The sequence below is a fragment of the Euprymna scolopes genome, chromosome 19, assembly GCF_053919585.1.
Source record: "Euprymna scolopes isolate OS-2025 chromosome 19, ASM5391958v1, whole genome shotgun sequence".
Lineage (NCBI taxonomy): Eukaryota > Metazoa > Mollusca > Cephalopoda > Sepiida > Sepiolidae > Euprymna > Euprymna scolopes.
The window spans coordinates 97184685-97207818 of record NC_136500.1 but is presented as its reverse complement, the minus strand read 5'-3'; the positions used below and the strand labels follow the sequence as shown (position 1 = coordinate 97207818).

The 23134-nt window shown below is 29.9% G+C and overlaps 1 protein-coding gene across 1 annotated transcript in view; it reads right to left on the bottom strand.

The window, feature by feature from the left end:
• LOC145239853 (con-Ins Im2-like) overlaps positions 1 to 22919 on the bottom strand; it is a 219687-nt gene extending 196768 nt beyond the window's left edge. Inside the window, exon 1 of the mRNA XM_080103411.1 lies at positions 22783 to 22919. The gene's annotated coding sequence lies outside the window, so the exon portion shown is untranslated. The remainder of the gene's footprint in view (positions 1 to 22782) is intronic.
• Between the last annotated feature and the right edge of the window lie 215 nt (positions 22920 to 23134).

Below are 23134 nucleotides of genomic sequence, written 5' to 3'. Positions count from 1 at the left end.
TCAAGCAACAAGTCTATGTGCCGCCCCTTCCAAGGGCAGTTGTGGGAACCATTGACGTCAAGATGCTGGAACGCGTTTGGCAGGAAATGGACTATCGACTAGATGTCTGCCGTGTGACTAATGGTGATCATATTGAGCAAGTTTGAAGATTCCCCACAAAACTTGAAACTTTAACCTTTCCAACGGTACCAATTTCATTTTTTAACTCCTAATAGTTTTTGAGTTATTAAAAATCTTTATGTTCCCAAGACTTTTGAAACACCCTGTATATATATATATATATATATATATATATATAAATAAATATATATATATATATTATGTATGTATGTATGTATGTATGTATGTATGTATGTATGTATGTATGTATTCATGTACAATAACTGTCGAAATGAGAGGAACGTTATTTCCTCGAGCACGTTTTAAAAAATAATCGTTGGAAATTATATATCTGTATATGTACATAAGATAAAATAAAAGCGAATAAATTTTAAGATTCAATTTGAATTAAATTTATTTTTTATAGGTTTATAAAATTGCATTTTGAAAATTGATAAATTTTAATATAAATCGTGTACTTTAATTGTTAAACTTTGTAAAATAATTTCATACCTTGCAGGAATGTTTTATATATATAGGGGTATGTGTGTGTGTATGTATGTATATGTGTGTGTATATGTGTGTGTGTTCTTTTTATTGTGTTTGATGATTCGTCATTTGAAAAAGATATCCAAGACAAAATCAGTATAATTCAATTTTAAATTCTTGAGGTGAGGTATGAGTGTTTGTATTGTTTTCATTGTTCGGACATTTATTCTCATATTGGGTGTTATTATCACGAGCGAAACGTTGTGCCAATAACACCTAAGATGAGAATAATTGTCTGAACAATCAAAACAATACAAATAAACCAGTACAATTAGTGAAACATTTGATTGCTTGCAGAACTCTGTAACAGCCGTAATGTGTCTCTAAAAGTAAAAGTTGAAGTTTATAAATCGGTTGTTCTATCTACTCTTCTGTATCGTTTTGAAGCGGGAACTTGTGTCGCAACATATCAATCGATTCAATTCCTTTTGATGTGAAATTTGGCGTTGTATGTAGCATTTGCAATGTTAAATGGCATGATCGTGTTAAAATATGAGTTATTGGGGAGGCGTGATATCTCTGGTTTTGAAACATTTTGATTAAATTACAAATGCGGTGGTCTAGTCATCCCATAAGTTCCAGCTTTTTATAGGCAATTACATTGGCTAAGTATATTTTATTTTGATGAAATGGCGATACAACATTTCTGAACGGTTACTGTTCGTGCTTGACACTCCTAAAAATAAAGCATACAATTTTATCTATATACCTATAATGTTGAGTTTTTTTCTCGCTCTGACATTGATTTTAAAATCCTACTCTTTCTATTAAAAAATATTAAAACAAACTTTTTAATATACTCAGCCATAGACATGCAAACAGCTACATGAAGGTTAATTAATTTACATATTACTCCGAAAACTGAACGTTAATTAATTAATTACATTTTTATGGTTTCTTATTCGATGATTGGTTTCTATTCTACTATTAGGCTGAATATTTTTATGCGTAGTTTCTACATTCTGCATAATTGCGCAGAATTTATGAAAATCTTCTAGCACACGAAAAATTTTTACGCATGGCTATATATATCCTCTCTCTCTCTCGTTCTCTCTCTCTTTCTCTCTTTCTCTCTATATACATATATATATACATATATATATATATATATATATATATATATATATATATATATATATATATATATATTAAACATTTTAATAATACTGGGCAAAGTGTAATTATTATTAATCGTTGAAATATTGTTTTTCTATTTTTTAAATAGTTTCAACATATATTCTTAAAGAAGAACAGTGTGATACCGAACAAAAAGAAAAATAGCGTTCTGAAATGTTTTTCCCTTTAACTTTAATTCAATATTTGAACAACACAAATTCAACAAAAGAGGAGGGTAAATTAGCGGGGTACAGAATTTTTCAATATCCCCCCTTCGATACGTAGGCACAAAATGGCCAACATCAAGTTCATAAGTCGGCCATCAGAGAACATTTAGAGCTGTGCTAGATCTGCACTGGAGATTATACGGATGAAACTTTCTCTATCTTACACAAAGCGCGCTCGAAAAAATCAACTGAAAAATTCTCGAGGAGATGTCTATTAATTTGCAGCAGCCGTCACTGTGTAAGCAGAAGAAACACATCCATAATGTAGAAGTTATGAGTGTCCGATGAGATTTTTCTTTTTCTCCTACCTACCAATCTATTTTTTTATCTTTGACTACACTCGCTAGTAATTTATGGTCTTCTGACCATGTTTTAAACCATGTTTCTCCTCGTTGCCGACCTTTATTTTGAAAAATATCAGCTGTATTAAAATGTTGTTTTTTTCTGATTTGTTTGTTATATTTTAAATTAGAACTGTAAAAAATAATTTTTAAGTATTCAAATAGTATTGTTGAATTCATAACGTTAAAACGTAGTTTGCTAAAGCATATACTGAAAATGGTGAGGGCAGATACTGAAAATAAAGGAGGCAGATTATCAACTTGAATATTTAATTAGTATCATTTTTATAAAATAATAGGACATTCCTAAATTTTTAATACTAGAATCATTTGCGTTCCACACTAATATTCAAACAAATCTTGCAAAATGAGGATTTTTTTAGTATATTTTTGTCTACGATATTTGATGCCGAACGCTAAAAAAATCTTGAAGAATTTGATCTAATTTTCGGTCCATGCACAACTTTTGGTAAGTGCGATTTTACAACATTGTTTTAACAAAAAAGACAACACATCGAGGGATGGATTTATAGCAACAAAAAGTGTATTTCATCGTTAGTTACAATTATTTCAAGACTATTCGGACAAATTCAAGCATTATGTTGTTTGAAAATTTTCACGGGAACAGCTTTTCGTCAGACTTAATGAAAAGAAAACACTTTAACAATGATACATAATGAAAACTATTTCTCTATAAGGAAATGAAGACAAACGAAAATATACCTATATCTGAACTTAGCAAAGTTTTTTTTTAAAACTTATACAATTACTTATTTTTGTATCTCCATTTAAAGAAATTATCATATAAAAAATCATAGAACATTGCCACTAATTACCTATGACCACTTTGGTATGTTTTACTAATATTATTCATAGATTTCTTAAATTAAATTTCTTTATCTCTTTATTTGATTTAAATTATTTTTTAAACCTGACTAATCAACTAAGTTATGTTGTCGCTATTCTATGTTAGTTTCGTATATGGAATTAGTTTTCTTTATTTACAAAAGTATCGGCTAATCTATTTATGTGGTTTAAAAACGGTTTTAGTTTAAAATTATTCAATAAGGAAAGAGAAAGGCTAACCGTACTCTATACTTAGTTCATTCTCGTTTTTCATTTATAATTAAGGATCTCTATTTATTTTTCATTTTTAATTTTCTTTCTGTTAAGATTTACGATTATCGGATATTGTAGATTTAAAAAGGGAGGAAACTCTGCATGTTACAAAATTATAAATGTTAGTTGAATAATAAGTTACCAAATCCTAATATGTATCCATAATGTTGAAAGGGGGGGTAACTCAGGCTGTTCGATATTTAATGTTTATGAAATGTTCTAAGTTTGGTAAATTCCTAGTGCACATTAATGATTTATTTATCAATTAAAGAAAAACAATTAAATCCAGGTTGACCTATTCAAAATATAAGTCTGTAATGCATTTTTTAATCAAGGTACTGATTGTATTACTAAAGATTTAACCTACGTTTGCCATTCAACCATACTTTGCTGAGGTTCCGTATGGCTTTAATTAAAAAAGAAAAATATCAATTCGGAAATCATTTCTTAAATACTTATCTAATAATAATAAATATCCCATTAATAAGTATTCTATGAATAAATATATTCTTAAGCTCTATGTACGTTTTACTTCAATGAAAGTGGAGGTTCACCTTGGTTTTTAGGATTCAATCGTTCAGAACAAGAGTCAAATTTTATAAGCTAGGATTTTTCAAGATTTGCTGATCTAAAAACAGTATAAATTTATCCCCATTCTTTAATTACTACTATTGTTTTTTTTTGTTTTTTTTTTGTTTGATTCATTTGGTTAATCTTAGTCAGGCTATTTTATTGATGTAGAAACGGTGTCTAGTATTTCACCATCAATATCACTAAAAATTGTGTTCTCGGTTTTGAAACAATATTGCTAATCCTTGTAAAGCTTTTTTATAGATCTAAATTTCTTCTCTAATAATCCATTGTCTTTATTTCTAAAAATATTTTTCTAGTATAGAATATTGGATTCCAGATTTGCTAGCTAAATTGGAATCACCCATCACATCCAATTTGTACCGTTATTAGCTCCATATAAACTTTGGCCTAACACCTACAAGAATCTTTTTTCTCTCAACTATGTTTAAGACGTGATAGCAAAAATCTATTCCTATGAAGGCATCCCTGTATAGCATTAATCCTTTTATTTAGTATTTCTTCTTTAGAATTCACTATGTAGAAGGCTTCCAGTAATACAGATTGCACCTTTTTTGTTTATCAGGTCTATATTTATTACCCCTATCCACTATTGACCATTTCAATTCAAAATCGTTTTTTGTTTTTATGAAGTTCTCTGACCCAATCACCTAATGCGGTTGTGTTCCTCTTTTTATTTCTAATGTTTATTCCTGTATCACCCCTCCTTCTATCATAAACACCTTCTCTATTAGTTTCATTTTCAGGTTAATTTTTGAAGGATACAACGTGGTTTCTGTATCGTTCCTTAGACACATTCCGTTGCTCCTTCTTAATATTATTGGCCTTAATTTCGCATTTGTACACTATTTCTGAGGTTAAGCATTTGCTACCCAACGGACAATTTCCAGGTATTCAGCAGTTACAGTTTCTCCTTAAAGCTCGTTCATCCCTTATTTTTTTTCTCCTATTATTAGAGCTTATTATAGTGTTGGATAAGTTGACAGATGTGGAGAAGGATAGTTTTACTGTTCCTATTAATTATTCTGCTTAATCTATTCTCAGGCGGGATTTTTTTATCAATTATTCTGTAAATTTCCTTAGGTATATTGTTTTGGATATGCTCGCTAAACCAATCCTGTTTCTTGTGCCTGTTTCTCTTATTTCTAGTACCAACCTCATCATTACTTGTTTCACTGCTATTATTAATCTCCCTATTTTCATTCCTTTGATACTTATTGTTGTAACCTTTATTAATCTTCGGTTTCCTTCTTGTTCTCATAGCCATGTTGTACGATATTGTGCAGTTAGGTTTGGTACTCCTACTGCTTGCACTCCTGTTGTATTCTGAGCTGAGAAGAGCTTCATTGTAATATTCTTTGTTTTTATCAAAAAGACTCTCATTCTTTGAAAGATCAGATATTCTTTTAGAAATATTAAGGATGAGTGCCTTCCTCATACACTTAGGATGGTTGGATTGATAACTAATATATAATAGTTTTGGTTAGGTTTGTGATACGGTTCATACGTCTTATTATTTAGATTAAGAGTAATGTCTAGAAAGTTTACTTCTTTGTGATTGCTATTGTCTATTGTTATTTCTAATCCCATTTCGTTGAAAAAACTTCTGATGTTTTTCCTAGTTTTTTTCAGTAATTCGATCGCTGGAATTAACTATAAATAGTGCATCATTCCCCCCCCTATTTAAACCGGGCATTTTTTCGCTTATCTCCTTAAGTAAGCATAAGCCTACCAAGTCAGTAACCGACGCAGAATCCGGGGGACCCATTTTGATTTCAAAATGACCCTCTGTATCTTTTCAGCTCACCTTTGTATCTGATTAAGGTTTTTCTAGCTATTTTTATCATTTCAATCTCCAACTTGGTCACGTCCTTCAATAAAAACCGAGGGTTTAGTGGAGTATAAACTTGTATTTTATCATGGATATTCATTTTCTCACAAATTTTAAGTGTTAACAAGTTAATCCGATAGAGATCCTCTTTAGTTGCTTTTTTATATTTATTATTAAGTTCAGTTAGGATGAGATTGTTATATGTTTGAAAGTTCATACTGTAAATGTTCATAGTTTTATCCGGTGGAACCATAAAGTTTTGATTGTTCACTATTTTAAAAAAAAATTTTGGAGAGTTTTATTAATGCTTTTTATTTTGGGGTTTTAATACTCATGCTTTTTTTTTAAACTTTTAAGCTCTTTACCACATTTAATAAATCCACTCGAATTGTTTTTTTGAAGGATTGCAACTGTGGTGGGCAAATATATATATATATATATATATATATATATATATATATATATATATATATATATATATATATATAAAATATGTTCAAATATATTGAACTACAGATCAATATTTTAAAAGTATTCAATAGAGTAGAGCTATAATTTCATTCATTATTAATAATCTCTCATGTTGAGAAAAACTTCTTGCGGAATTTTAATTTTGATTTCAAATGATGTATTTTAAAATAAGTTTTTATTATAATACTTCTTTATGATAATTACTTTATATATCATTTTAAAGATCGTTTATCTAATCATTTAAATAACAATCGTTTTTACACAAGTATGTCTCCTGTTTGGAACGTTGAATACAATAAGGAAAAAAGTAAATTCGCGCAATTTTCTTATTTCAGTTCCAGCTAGGACGAAAAGCTGCCGAAAAAGCTGGAGATATCAATAAAGCGTTTGGCCCAGAAACCACTACTGAATTTACAGCATAATAGTGTTTTAAGAAATTTCGTGGCGGCGATGAGAGCATTGAAAATGATGAGCGTAGTGATCGGCCATCGTATGTTGACAATAATCAGTTAAGAATCTTAGTCGAAGTCATACCAATTCGAGAACTTGCTTTTAAATTGAATGTAACGTATACAATTCCCAACCACAATTAAAAGTGGATTATTTACGACAACCGGCGACGTTCAGTTCAGTAGTTAGACGCTGACAAAGCTCCACGACATTCCCGAAGTCAGAGTTGCACCAAAAGAAGGTCATGTTGACTGTTTAGGTCTCATCCATTACAGTATTTTTAATCTAGGTGAAACCATTATGGCGGAGGAGGACTGACAACAAATGGATGAAATGGATGAAATGCACCAGAAACTTCGACAACAACACCCAGCATTAGTCAGCAAAAAAAGCTCAATTCTCCTCAACGACAATGCCCGACCGCACGTTGCAAAACCGACTATGCAGAAGCTGAAAAGACTGGGCTAAAAAACTCTGCCTCATCCGCTATACTCGTCAGGCCTCTCACCAACCGACTCCCACTTTAACAAGCATCTCAAAAGCTTTCTGCATGGGAAATGCTTCGAAAACCTTAGCGATATCAAAAACGACCAAAACGCAAGATTTTTACGTTAGTGGCAAATATACACTTGTTTTGTGTTGGCGAGTGTAAATTTGATGGTGATTATTTCTATTAATAAAGTTCTGTTTGAGCCGAGATATGGTCATCTAAATTTAAAAGTTAAAAACCACAAGAACTTTTTTGGCAACATGATGTATACAGTAACAATCTATCTATGTTTCTCACATAAATCTGTAACCATCTCGTGATATCTACATTGATAGGTTGTTGCATTCGCATATTCATATTGTTTACATATATGTATCTTAGTATGTATGTATGTTTCATGGCAATGGAAAATGTTGGAAGCGGTCGCAATGATCTATCTTAGAATCTAAGATCTGTACTAAACTAACTTCTTACCGAAACTTGAAAAGTTAATAGCACAGTTTAAATTACGATTATATATATATATATATATATATATATATATATATATATATATATATATATATATATAAGTGAACGGGTCTGTGTGTCTGTGTACATTTCCCTACGCAATAACTCTGTCAATTTTTAGTCTACAGACTCGAAATTTGATATACAGGGTACTGAGATTTGCGAAAATCGATGTGATCGGTTTTCGGACAGAAATTTGGCGATTAATGGGTCAAAGTTCAACGATTTGATCTTTAAGAACTCTACCAAACTCCTCCGACAATTTTGGGTCTACGCATTGAAATTTTAGATATAGTTTCCTTGGACATGGATCTAACTTAATAACTTGATTTGAGCCCAAAACAATACATTTTAAGGGGTCATAATAGGGGTCAAAGTTAAAAAAAATTGACCTCTGCGGTCTCTTCCAAATTACTCAGACAATTTCTGGTCTAAATATTTGAAATTTTACATAAAGGGTATTCAGAGATAGGGCAAGCTTTTTCATCGGTTTGCGTCGAAAATGTTTAGTTACCAATATATAAATGTATGTATGTCTATTTGCATGTCTGCCTTAAACTTTCAATAGAGGCGACGGATTTTACCAAGATTAGTATCGTTTTAAAGTTCAACCTTTCATAAGACAAATATCGAAAAATTGGCTAAAAACATTAATATCTTCCTCTTCAACTAGGCACTTTTCTACAGGGGTGGGGGTCACTTTTTTCCTCGATATGTTTTAAAGTTAACCTTTTCTTTAGATTGTCTAGCCTTAATTTTAAAAATCATATCAGCATAAACGTTAGGTTTTATCCGTTCTTTTCCTTCTTTGCGGTACGGGTTCGAGCCTGCCTTCCTACTACCACTTTTTTTTTTGTTCAACATACACATCCAAACACCCGGGCGATGCTGGGCTGAAATGCTAATATGTATATATATATAAAAGTCAACGTGTCTGTCTGTGTTTAAGGGGTTAAGGGGTCAACGATTTGACCTTTGAGAACTCTACCAAACTCCTCCGACAATTTTGAGTCTAAACACTTGAAATTTTGGATATAAGTTTCTTGGACATAGATCTAACTTAATAACTTGATTTTAGCCCAAAAATACATATTAAGGGGTCATAATAGGGGTCAAAGTTAAAAAAAATTGACCCTTTTTTTTTTTTTTTTTTGTTCAGCATACACCTCCAAACATCCGAGCAACGCCGGGCCGCCATGTTAGTATATCTATAAAAGTGAAAGTGCCAGTCTGTGTGTGTGTATCAGTGTACATTTCCCTACGCAATAACTCTGTTAATTTTCAGTCTACAGACTCGAAATTTGATATACAGGGTACTGAGATTTGGGAAGATCGATGTGATCGTTTCTCGATTAGAAATTTGGCTGTTAAGGGGTCAAAGTTCAACGATTAGACCTTTAAGAACTCTACCAAACTCCTCCGACCATTTTGGGTCTAAACACTTGAACTCTTATAAATAGGTTCCTTGGACATGGATCTAAATTAATAACTTGATGGATCTAAATTAATAACTTGAGTTGAGCCCCAAACAATAAATGTTAAGGGGTCATAATAGGGGTCAAAATAAAAAATTACCTTTTTTTTTTTGCTCAGCATACACCTCCAACACCCGGGCAACGCCGGGCACCCATGCTAGTATATATATATATATATATATATATATATATATATATATATATATATATGCATATATATACATATATCGACCTATATTTTGATCGACTTTTCATCGACTCTATTTATTTAAACTCATAACCCCATTTAGTGTATATTTTAATTGTCACGTTTAATTGTCATTTTCGCTCCTTCGCGCTTTTACTTCAACACCTGAAGATAGTTCGTGAACGAATCGAAAGCCCTCGCCACAGAAACAATTATGGCACTTTTTTTCATATTGTTTATTTTGATATAAAAAAGATTATACGGTAAAGAAAAATAGTCATAAAGCAAAGTGTCTCCAAAGTATTTCTATATGAAGATTAATATTTTATATAAATATAATTAGCTAATGAAAATAAACAAAATAAATAAAACTTTATAAACTTGTTATATAGGCCTAGTGAATTTCGATAATGATAGCATATAGGATGGCAATATATATCTAAATTAATATTTAATATGAAAAATGAAGGTAAGTATATTAATATAATATACATAATATATTATTTTAATGTGGAGTGATAAGGAAATATAAAAATAATAAATAAAAAATAAATAAAATAAGTAAATAAATAAAAATGGAAAAATAATAAATAAAAAATAAAATAAATAAATACAAAAATAAATAAAATGAAAGAGAGTAGAGGAAGAATTAAATATTATTAGTATAGGGGATAGAAATGGATCATTATATTATTACTTAGATTAATGGTAATGTTTATAGATGGTAAAGTTGAGTTTGTTAAGTAAGGTAATTTATGGATTAGTAAAAATAAATAAATAAAGTAAAAATAAAAAAAATAAAATAATTTAATAAATAAATAAATGGCAATAATCATAATATTAAAAATGTATTTACAGTAGTCAGACTCCAAATATTGAACTACAAATAAGATGTATATGATGCAACAACTGATTAACAATTGATTGATAAGGGGTTCCAAATGTATAAGCCAAATGCTTAATTGTAAGAATGAATGTAAAAATCAATGTCATAGTTATAATAAGATATATCTATTGTAAATCTACTAAAACAACCTATATATTTTAATATATATATATGCTCATTAAATTAACGTCCATAACTTCATTTCAGAAATATTAGTTAAATTTTAATTAAAAAATTAAATAAATAATTAATAGAATGTAATTAAAGTTCATATGAGAGGGTTGAATACAGCCTATAATTTTTAGGTCTAAACAATATTTATAAATCTTATTAACTTGAATTCAAATTAGAATTAGTTTAACTTAAATATACATTTATTTAATTATAATTAAAATAACATGTTATCAGATGAAAAACTCTGAATCATACTTATTAGAGAATTAGGATATATACAATGATAACAAAATTATGCTTAAATAAGGAACAAGTTCGTAAAATGTTTATTAAAACTAGATTGTCGTATTTAGAATTGAGTTAAGTTTGTGAAATGTAAAAATTAATAAAATTACTTTCAATATAAATAATAATAATGGTGCTGATATTGATAATAATATGAATAAATATATAAATAAATAAATAAATTAAAGTAAATGGAAGTAACTAATTAATTTACTATTCAACGTTAGTGGCTATGTAGTATAACTTAACAAATTATGATTATCGATTGAAATAATCTGTAATCCTAACATTCTGTATTGGAAAAATTAGTGAATTAATTTAAAATATAAGTCGATTTAATTGTTTTAAAATAATATTGAATAAAAGACGATATTAAAATTAAAAATTAATTATTAGTTGAATATGGATGTATATGCGTTGTGAAGAATTAATAAAGATAAGTAAAGTTTATTGCAGAAGATTTGTTCCAAGGGACGTAACTCTGCCTCCACTGTATTAAGTTAATTTTATTATACGATATAAAAGAATTTTCAGATTATTCTAAACTTAACAAAACATATGTAAAATTTTTGAATTGTATAATATTAAAATTATAATTGTATGTATTAATGTGTATAATTGCAATAGCTAATAGATTATAATTATGTATAGTTTTCATTTCGAATAAATTGTTTAGTTACGAGAACTGATTAAAATAATCAATCTTTTTTTGTAACTTAGTTTAGTTTCGTATATATAAATATGTATGATAGTTTATAATTTTGTTGATATTATTTTCATAGGTATGTATACATAACTAAAATTAATAAATTTACCTAATATTAAATTAAAAAAAATTGTTAGAAGGCTCATACACTAATTAAAATTATTAGTACGAATAGTTGGTTTCCTTTTTCTGTAGCTTAGTTTAGTTTCTTATATACAAACATATATGGTGGTTTATAATTTTTTGGATATTATTTTCAGAAGCATGTATACATAATATAGAATTAATAAATTTAATAATTATTAAATAGAAAAATTTGGTAGTAGATTCATAGGTTGATTGAGATTGTTAGTACAAATAGTTGTTTTTCCTTAGTTTAGTTTCGTATTTACAGGCATGTATATTAATTTATTATTTATAATTCATATTTTGTTGATATTATTTTCATAAGTATGCATACATAACTTAGAATTAATAAATTTACTAATTATTAAATAGAACTTTTTGGTAGAAGATTCATAAACTAATTAAATTGTTAGTACGGATAGTTGGGTTTAATGACTTTGTTTGATTAAAATTCAATATGGCGTAATGGAAAAATATAAAGGTAACTGCAGCTTCTCTTGCAATTTTCGGATTTTCACCATGTCAAATCACATTTTTATTCCTTTTGGCGGATTGAGTGTTGCTATTTCTTCTGTTGATTTAAGGCCATAATAGATTCACTAATTGATATAATAATTAAGTGATTGATTTTGCGCTACGAAACAGATACTATCAAGAATTGTATAAATTAACCGATTTAAAGGAATAAAATATAAGATTATCAACATCATGAATTTTGGAATATAAGTTTTTGTCATTTATTCTATATATTGCTCTGTAATCACATTCAGCTTCTTATATAAGGATTGATATATAATAAGAAAATTATATTTCTGCATATATATATATATATATATATATATATATCTAGTTGTAACACACGTACTCGCATGCATATATGTGTGTAGTTCCTACTTGTTCTTCCATTGATATGTATTGAATACAGGAGTCTTTTCAACAGACGCCAATATTTGATGCTATGATGCGACCTAATGCATATGTAAATGGGGTTCTATTTTGGCTGGCCTCTCGTCTCTGTAACTTGGAAACGAGAGAACGTGGGTCGATAGTATGAGTCATTCTCTGGCTGGAGACATTCACCCGTAGACGCATGCGCATACCAGTTCACCCACTCCGTCATACCCTTTTACGCACGCCTGTGCAACTGGTAACAATACAAGAGGCCGACAACATACCGCGACATAAACTTATAGTGTTGACGAATTAACCCTTCTTAGCGTACTGCAATAATTTGCCTTTTCACACTCAAGGGGCATATCTTATTTTTCATTTGACTAGGAGTATGAAGGTCACTTTAATTAAAAAAAAACATTATCGTTCGGATTGCTATCGCTTAAGCGCTACTTTTTCTAGATAATAGTTTTTATTGAACTTTTTCAAAATTCAATTGAAGAGAATAGAGAGTGTTTATGTTACGTTTACACAGCATTAGATTAGATGTGAGCAATATATGTGTGTGTGTGTGTGTGTGTGTGTGTGTGTGTGTGTGTGTGTTTATGAGAGAGTGTGTATATATATATATATATATATATATATATATATATATATATATATATATATAAATTTTCTTTTCTTTATTTAAATGAAATGAAAATGTAAATGAAAATAATAAAGAAATTAAAAAAATATAAATTTTCTCTCTTTGATTAAGCACTATTAACAAACCTTACTGAAATTCAATGCTTATTATCTTTTGAATATTCTCAACTTGAAATATATCTATACATACATACATACATATATATATATATATATATATATATAATTCTATTTTTTAATAATTATTATTCTGTCGTCAATGAATATTCAGTAAAATTGTTTTGAATAAAGAAAATTAGAGTTAAATAGAAGTAAACAAAAAGATAAATTTCCAAAGCGATCTCTCTTTTTCCTCTCTTTTTCCTCTCTTTTTTCACTCTCTTTCTCTCTTTCTATTTCTCTTCATTTTATTTAAAACTGTTTAATAGTACTATTGATTTTGTTTATATTCTCTATTTATATAATCCACTTTTAAAATATTTTATACTTCCCTTTCTTTATTAATTGTGGCTGTTAACAAACATAGAATTACGGAGGTGAGAATAACAGAAGCCGCACAAAATAAGAGCGAGTTGTTAAAAAGTAAGAGAGAATGATAAGAATAGCAAACCCTGTTGAAAATGGCCATTCAGTGAATTCATAGCAAATTATATATCATTAGAATAATTAAAAGCGATTTCTACGCCGCCTTCGAATTTTTGTTATTTATTCAAAGTTAATTTCAGATTTCTATTTCGATTGACCAATAAATCTTTATTTTATTAAAAATACCTGTATTTCCAACGGGATTTCTCGCCATGTGATTGTAGTGTGATTTTATACGAGGAGGTAAAACTAGCAAGCATTACTTCCTCCTACTGAAAGATTTTAGATTTTTTTACTGATTGTCTCAAACTCCCACACCAGTTAATGTCGAAATGGTCAACTATAACAAATTGTTTACCCCCTTTCTGGGAAGGAGTATGGATTCATCACTATAAGCTTTAACTTACTTTAGTGTGACGAGCAGATAAATATGTTCAGAAGTTTTAGCAGTAGGGATTCTGCCACGTAAATTTAATTTAAATATTCTCACACGCTACTCAAAATTTCGAACGGTGCATATAAACGAAACTTTACGGGGCGTTAAATTTACTTTTAAAAATGTCGCCATAACACAAAAACTTGAGCATATCATGGTAAAAGTACAGAACTAATGAGACAGAAAACAACACATAATTTAAAAAAAACGCACTTGAATGAAATTCTCAGCCGAACCTGTCTAATTCAAATATGTGGAAAACAGTTTACCGGTTAAGAAAATCTTACGAATCGTTTCCGTACGTAAAACTGCGTGCATTTAGTAAAGAATTCAATTCTATTTGGTTTTATATAAGTTATCTGTTTCTTTTAGTTTAATAATTATCGAGTATTAACTCTTCTTTTTTTGTTACAAAAATAATTATTTTATCAATTTCTTTGCATATATAATGTCAAAACTTGACATTTAATCTATTGAATTTCAAAAATAAGAAAGGAAATTGAGTAAACAAAACCGATAAAACGCGGGAAGAGAATCTTATTCTTCCACTTGAAAAAAGATAGGAGATTGTTCGTATCGGTAATCAGCTATGTCATCTGACTTCGATGCAAAGGAGAACAATGGATTCTTTGTTAATAGTAGAACTGTAGTAGAAGTTTTGTCCGGGTGACGTATGGAATGTCGTATCTAACTGCCGTATTTTGTACTTTTTATTCATTGAAATAACTTTCAGAATTTAAATATAATTAAAAATAGTTGGAACAGATTACCGGGTTACTTTCCTCTAGTGGAAGGGGGGATGGCCCGGTTCTTACATTACACGCAGGGCACACGAAGTCAGGGAGACTCTTTACCTTCGACAGCCACCTCATTCTGATTCATATCTTCGAAAGTATCCAAGATGGTCACGTTGCGTTTCTGTTACTCTTGTGAAGCGCTAGATAGAAACGGTTGTCTTAGGATTGTCAGCAACCGTACTTAGGTCCGTATTACACCTCCGGAAACACCCAGAAGTTGTTTCTTAAAATTTGTACGCGACTTCACAATTCTGAATATCTGCTCAACAAAACGTCAGGTTGCATGGACTATTTTATGTGTTTGGTGCAGTTGAGAAAGACAGCAAATGCACAGCTTGTACGGATAAGCCGATTGCAACAACACGGATAAGTCAAAAACGTTTTCGGACGTTTCACGCAGAATATCTTCAAAGCCATCCGCCCCATGGTCGAATGGAGACTACGGTATAGTCTCAGAGCAACATTTTAGTGGGTCATACTAATCCAGAAAAAAAACTCTAGGAGCGGTACATTTAATTTTGTGAATACATCAATTAGTGATCAAGGTATAACACTTTTATTTACTTTTCGAAAATGTTTCAAATTTGTATTGAACACATTGTTTCGTAAGTTTTCGCTAGAGTTTTTTGCGTGAACTTGAATACGTCAACAAGTTAATATTTATGAATGTTATTATTCTAGACGTGTTTTGATAAATATATATATATATACAAGAAAATAAACATTTATAACATGATCCCTTTCTTCTTCTATTTCTATATAAATTCTATATAGGTGTGTATGCATATGTGTATGCCTTATAACAATCTAATCGTGTGAATACATTTATCTATAAAACTGATGCTGTAAAACTAGCGATCCCATTGAATGACATACATTGGTTTCATTTGTTTTGAATGAACCTTTTTCATGCGAAGAATACTTTGAAAAATTCATATTTGCTTTTCTGACGTTGAAACTGTTTGTACATGATGGCCAGGTGCAACCATTTTCTATCTTCAAGCATTTACTTATGAACATATTAATTTTTTTATTTCTTAAGATTATGCACGTTTATTCGGCTTACCTGAACGCTATACATGTTGTATAATATTTTAACTATTAATATATATATATATATATATATATATATATGCATATATATATATAGTGCCGGCAAAAAGAAAGTCCGCACTTGTAAGTTTTTCGAAAATTGCAAATTTAAGCTAAATTTAATGTAACTGTTAAAACAATGTTTATGTTATTTGATTCGCTTTTTATTCCTCTATAACTTTAACTGTTCATATTTGACTTTTAATTGACATATTCTAGTGGTCACGTCAATTTAAAAAAATAACTTCTAATTGAGGGGCAAAAAGAAAGTCCGCAGCAACAAATTCGCTTAAAACCAGCTTAAATTATCCCCTCTAAATCAGTGTAATATATCCACTAACAGGGAACAAAGCATCTCTAATTGTAATTGTTGTTGTTTCAGGTTATACAACGTAACATTTAATCCATATGCCACGACTTTCTCTTAGTGATCGTCAGGAGCTCATTAATCTCCACTTTTCTGTTTTATCCAATCGATAAATCGGTCGCAGATTAAATGTGATGAGAAAACGGTACGAAAGACTGTGTAAACGCACCAAAACACCGGCAGTGTCCGTGATGCCCCTAAATCTGTTCGCACTAGAGTTACTTCTAACAGGGAAGACAATGCTATCAAGATCCGCAGCGCAAGAAACAGATTTGAAACGGCTCCTCAAATCCAACAACAGTGCAATCTTGTTAAAAAGTGCTGTCTTTCTACTGTTAAGAAGAGATTAAAGGAATTTAATTTGCGATGATATGTGGCAAGACGCAAGCCAATGATTTCTGTAAAGAACAGAAAGCGCCGTCTAGACTTCATCAGATGCAATGAAGATCATGACTTTCCACATTGGTTAAAAGTACTTTTTGGCGACGAAAGCAAGTTCAATAGGCTAGGCAGTTATGGTAGACAGTATTTCCGTCGGAGGAAAGACAAAGAATTTAATCCGAGGTGCTCAGTTTCAACGTTGCAAGGGGGTGGAGGTTCAGTTTTGTGGTGGGGCATTATTAGTACCAATAGTCCAGGGCTTATAGTCCACTTGCAAGGTCGAATTGATTCGACCAAGTACATTAATATCTTGACTGAGCATTTTCTACCCTACTTTGGTCGGAATTTGGATGATAATCCCATCTTCATGCAGGATAATGCTTCCATTCACACGGCTGGCAAAGTCAAGAGGTTCCTGGAAGAGCATGATATTCCGTGTTTGGATTGGCCTGCACAATCTCCAGTCCTCAATCCTATCGAAAACGTATGACATTACATCAAGCAACAGCTACGCAATGATGAAATTTCAAATTTGGAAGAACTTTGGACAAGAATAAAATAAAATTGGGATGCTCTGTCCCCGACGTATTGCTGCAGTCTAATTCAAGGAATTCCCAAAAGATTTCAGGCTGTCAAATTGCAGGGCTATGCTACTAAATATTATCTAGTTCATTGTGTACATGTTGTATTTGTGTTGCATTAATGTCCTAAAGTTACATTTAAATAACAATTTTCCATTGTGCGGATATTCTTTTTGCCTCCTCAATTAAAAGTTATTTTTTTAAATTGACGTGAACATTAGAATATTTCAATTAAAAGTCAAATATGCACAGGTAAAATTATAGAAGAATAAAAGGCCAATCAAATGAGATATAGGTTGTTTAAACAGTTACATTAAATTTAGCTTAAATTTGAAGTTATAAGTAATTATATATATATATATATATATATATATATATATATATATATATATAATTACTTATAACTTATTATAGCAAAATATTTGTACATGACGATCGACTATATCGCCATGCGCTTTTCTGCAACTATTTTAAAACACACCATAATTTGCGCTATTATAGAGAAAAAGAGGGTAATGGAAGAGGAACAATCATAGCAATAGCGAGATAATAACTGAGAAACAAAAACGAAATTTTCTTTGAAAACGACAGAGTAAGATAAGAGGAGATAAAGACTGTCAACGAAATAGAGAGAGAAACACACAAGCAAACAGCGTGAAAAAAAGAAAGAAAAACGTCAAGAAAGCGTAAATTTAGGACAGAAGAAAAAACAGAAGAGTTTATTTATTTCGTTCGGTTTCACACGCAAGTTGCCGACATGTATTTATTACACGACACAATATGTTCTCCCTTTCATTCTCTTTACTGTCAGATAGGAGCTATTTGTTTTTAGCTCTAATCAGCTGTTGTGCTGCAGTAATTCTCTCTAGGACTAGCTGGTCTGCCGGTTTGTTTGCGACGTATAAGGAGGAAACTCCTGTGCTTGTAAAGCACACCTTCCAAATCGCCACGCGTCTTTTTCTTCTCCTCTTTAGTAGTCAGTTATAATTTCCTATTGCAGTTTGTAGTTTTGATTTTCCCTCAGAGAAAATGTTGACGTGCAATAAAATCGGCCACACGTCCGTTCTCTTTCTTGTTCTCTTTCTTTTCTTTCGATCTATCTGCATAAGCCTTATGAATCCTAGCGAGAATGAAACGCGGAATACTCTGTGTAGCTTAATCGCCATATATATTTTATAACTTACTATATATATATATATATATATATATATATATATATATATATATATATATATATGTATATATATATATATATACATACATACATGCATGTATTTCATTAATTGATGTCAAGCTCAGGCCACGACTGAACGCTGACGCCAGATTAACTCGGCGCCTCAATATGCGTATGTGTCCTTGGTTGCGTTACAGTCTCATCTATATCTCACAATAAATGAGTTATATATATATATATATATATATATATATATATATATATATATATATATATATATATTTATATATATACAGGGTGACCCAAAAAAAAACGGAGGACATTCAATTGTTTTTTGAGCATTTTACAGTCAACGGAGAAAAAAAGGCCAAAGACCCTAGTGTTTTGATGTGATGCTTTGAATATAATAAACAAGTTATGACCAAAGTTTCATTCCATTCGGACAAAACATTAAGAAACGGGGCCTAATTAGAGTTTGGGCCCGTTTTGGGGGGTCAGCCTGTGTATGTATATATATATATATATATATATATATATATATATATATATATATATATATATATATATCCTTAAGATATTTTACGCCTTATTAAATGAACTTTATATGAGTAAGATACAAATTATATAACTGTGTAACTCTAAATTGTTTCTAAACAAAGGTGAAACAAACACAAAACTTTAATCACATAATCTCTATTTCTTCATAGTAGTTGATGTTTGTGGGTTTTTTTCTGAAATATTCTGATATCCGATTACCTGGGGCCATAGGATTGATTATGATCACTATTCTTCGATGATTTAAAGATATATGAAACGGGTAATAATAATCATAATAATCAGGGATTTTGTATTTTTGAGAGCAAATATAAGAAACAATCTTAACTAGCTAAGATTATGACATTGATTTGGTCTATGATATCGGTCATGACCTTTATTTTGTTAGGTTTATATAAAAATGTTCGGTCTAATCTGATAAGTTATTACTTACATAATGTTCATGTGTATGCCTGCGAGGCCGTTAATATTTCCTACATCTAGGAACATGCAAGTAGGCAGGAATGACCCCAAGACGTTAGCCTGATCCAAAACTGTTTATAATATATCCCTTATCGAGTTTTATAGCACAAAGGTTTTTTATAGTCGCCCATTAGTGTAGAACAAGAACTCTAATAAAGTATTATCATGTAATCCTCAGAAAATGTAGAAAACAAAGTTTCAGAAATGAACGTCTTCTGCACATTTTTTTAATAATCTGTATATTATAATCATGTATGCGATATAATGAATTCATGAAAATCGCTACATTTGTTGATTTGTTGACGTTTATATATTAATGCTAATATATATATATATATATATGTGTGTGTGTGTGTGTGTGTATGTTTATAAATGATTTTCAGTAGTTCAGATAATATAAATATATTTATAAACAAATTATAATTCTATAAATATTAAATATTACAGCTAACAATGATTATTAACAGATTATGTTAAACCAAACCTTTATAATTCGATAAATAATGAAATTCATGGCATATGTAATTAACATTTTAATTATTATCACATTTCGAAATTCAGTACTTAACAATGCATATCCATATATATATACATATATACATATAGGTACGGTTTAAAAATAATGTTATTTATTACCATCAGTGTAAAGCTTGAATAACTTTTACGATTTTCCTCATCGGCACATCGATTTTATTCATTGATTTTGATTTCAATTCAGAAAATTTGGAGTGATTTCGCAATCAGTTCAAGAACAAAAAAAAAATGCCCGGATATGTCTTACTAGAAATTCTAAATAGAGGGGACGTAATCACCTGCATTGACAATAATATGTGCAAATATCTACTTCTTGAAATATAATTTAGAACAAAAAATACTTAGTTTCTAAACAGAGAAAAGAATGTAACTATTTTCTTATGCTTAATTATTTCTGGTAGTATTAAAGCATTCTTATTTATGATTTGATTTTATAATCCCAAATTAATCAAAGATCGCAATATTATTCTACAACATGTGATACACAAAACCATGATATTTTTAATAATTCGTTTATAATCTTACATGAATTCAATTTTAAAATAGAATATATTGATTTGATTGAATAATAGGCGATTTCGAAGTGGAACATTTATCGAATTTCATTCAATCTCGGGTAACATCGGGTCGTCCTGCGAGTATATATATATATATATATATATATATATATATATATATATATATATATATATATATATATATATATATATACTAGACTACCCATGACCCGTTGGGTCAGTATGTTATATTAGCTATGGACTTAATGTATGAGCGTGATACTTGTGACGTAAAGAAAATACGTGACATAACAGAAACATTTCTATGAAGGTATATTAAAATGAAAAAAAGAATAGAGATAGATTTCTATCAGTCGTTTTATTTAGAATTGTTTATTTAAAAAAAACTTACAGTCATTGAATTATAAGTGGTTTTAAAGGTGAATGTGAATTGTACAGATAGCATAATACTTAAAGTTAAATTCAAATTTTAATATATCTTTTAATTTAAACGCGAAAATATACAATGGGGATGCTGAAAACGTACACAGTAAAACAATACGTTTTATTGTCGCGTTAATTATTTGTTTATGCACGCATGCACATCCGAGAGTTGTAAACTGGATGTTGAGTTACAACACCCTTTACAAGGTCATTTGATTTTTATAATTATATATATATATATATATATATATATATATATATATATATATATGGGGTATAAGGCCCATTGCCTGTTTGTGGATAAGTTTGCTGATATGTATATAATATGTATGGGAGTGTACTTAGGTAGGTTTTGTATCATAATGACTCGATAAATATCGAGAGTTTATAATCGAAAAAGTCTGATTAAAGAAAGCACAGACCGATTTCGATCAACCTAACATCACAAATGCATTAGATAATTTTTATCACCGCAAAAGCCGCAGGGTCGGGCATATAAAACCAACAGTAGGTTCTTTGATAAAACATTAGTGTTTTCGAAATTAATGTTTCTGTTCGGAGCACAATTGAACCATGATACTTGACTTTTGCATTTTAAACTTTAATGTAATGCATTATATAAAGAAAGTTTTATCAAATCAACAGTAAGTTTTCTGCAGTGTAATGTACACTACAATGTATTGTAGTAAGTCACTGCGGGGTGCCATGTGAAACTTTCTTCCGATGCACCACAGACCGACCCCAACTAGAGCAGACAATCAATCGATTTGATTGAAGAATGGGTGGTTTCGCCAATTTTCCATGACAGTAAAAGTATTAAACGTGTGGAACACTTCTTAATCTTCATCCAATCCCGGGCAACGTCGGATCTCCCTGCTAGTGTATATATATATATATATATATATATATATATATATATATATATATATATATATATATGAAATGCACATCTTTTTAAGGTATACTAAATATGTCTATGTTTTAACAAGTTCATAGTAACGATTAAATTTACACTCACATTTTTTTTACCACGGATTTTTACGCAATATAATCTATAGCAAAATCTCAAGCATTTATATAAATTCTTAAAAATATTAATTAGAAATGCCTAAGTTCACTTAGCAAGCAAATTTGTATACCTATACTAAGGGTGAGTGCGGACATACAATTCAGTATAAAGAACCACTTCACTAAGTTTTTATGAGCTTGCTATTATATTTTATTTTATTTTAACCTATATTATTATTACTATTATTGAAGATTTCACATCCATATTCTCCAAGCAACTTACAACATGCCTTTACTTAAATTCTTGTTTGATCTTTCTCAATCACTGAGCTGATAACATTGTAAAATGTGCTATTAGTAAATCTATGAGTCTATTTAATTTTAAGAAAAAGAAAAACTTGATTTAATAAAGTCAGAATATCAGAAATTTGCCGATTAGTGATGCGCCTTACAGATTATGCCACCAACGGATGTATTAGGAAAAATGTAAAATCGATAGTTAATAACTTACAAAAATAAATATACAACAGTTTATACAAAATTCTAAAAAAAAAAACAATGAAAAATGAAATGTACATGTAATGTTCAAACAAACCTCCTCGCTTTTATAATAATACTAATATTAATAATATAATGTTAATATATATAGCAATAATGTTAAAAGAATCTTTATAGTCAAGGGTTTGTAAATACTTACAAGGCGGGTGACGAACTGAACACTGTCTAATTAAGCCGTTCAGCTTCTTAACTCTTCAGCGTCAATTTGGGAACTGAAGAATAAAGTCCAAATTCGCCGTCTTTTATAGAAAATCTGCTTTCTCCGTAACTAAAAAGAATCTCTACAATTTGCTGTAATATCCGATCTCATCCTTCAAGATTCGAACACCTTTTTTTCTTTATGTGGCATATATCATAGTGACAGTTAAGAAAAGTTATTTTTATTTGTTTTTATTGTCCATTTAAATTAAACAGAAATAATAACAAAAGCGACAGAAAAAGGAAGGGAAAAAAGGATGAAGACGGATTTCATAAACAAATCCCTCGTTTTT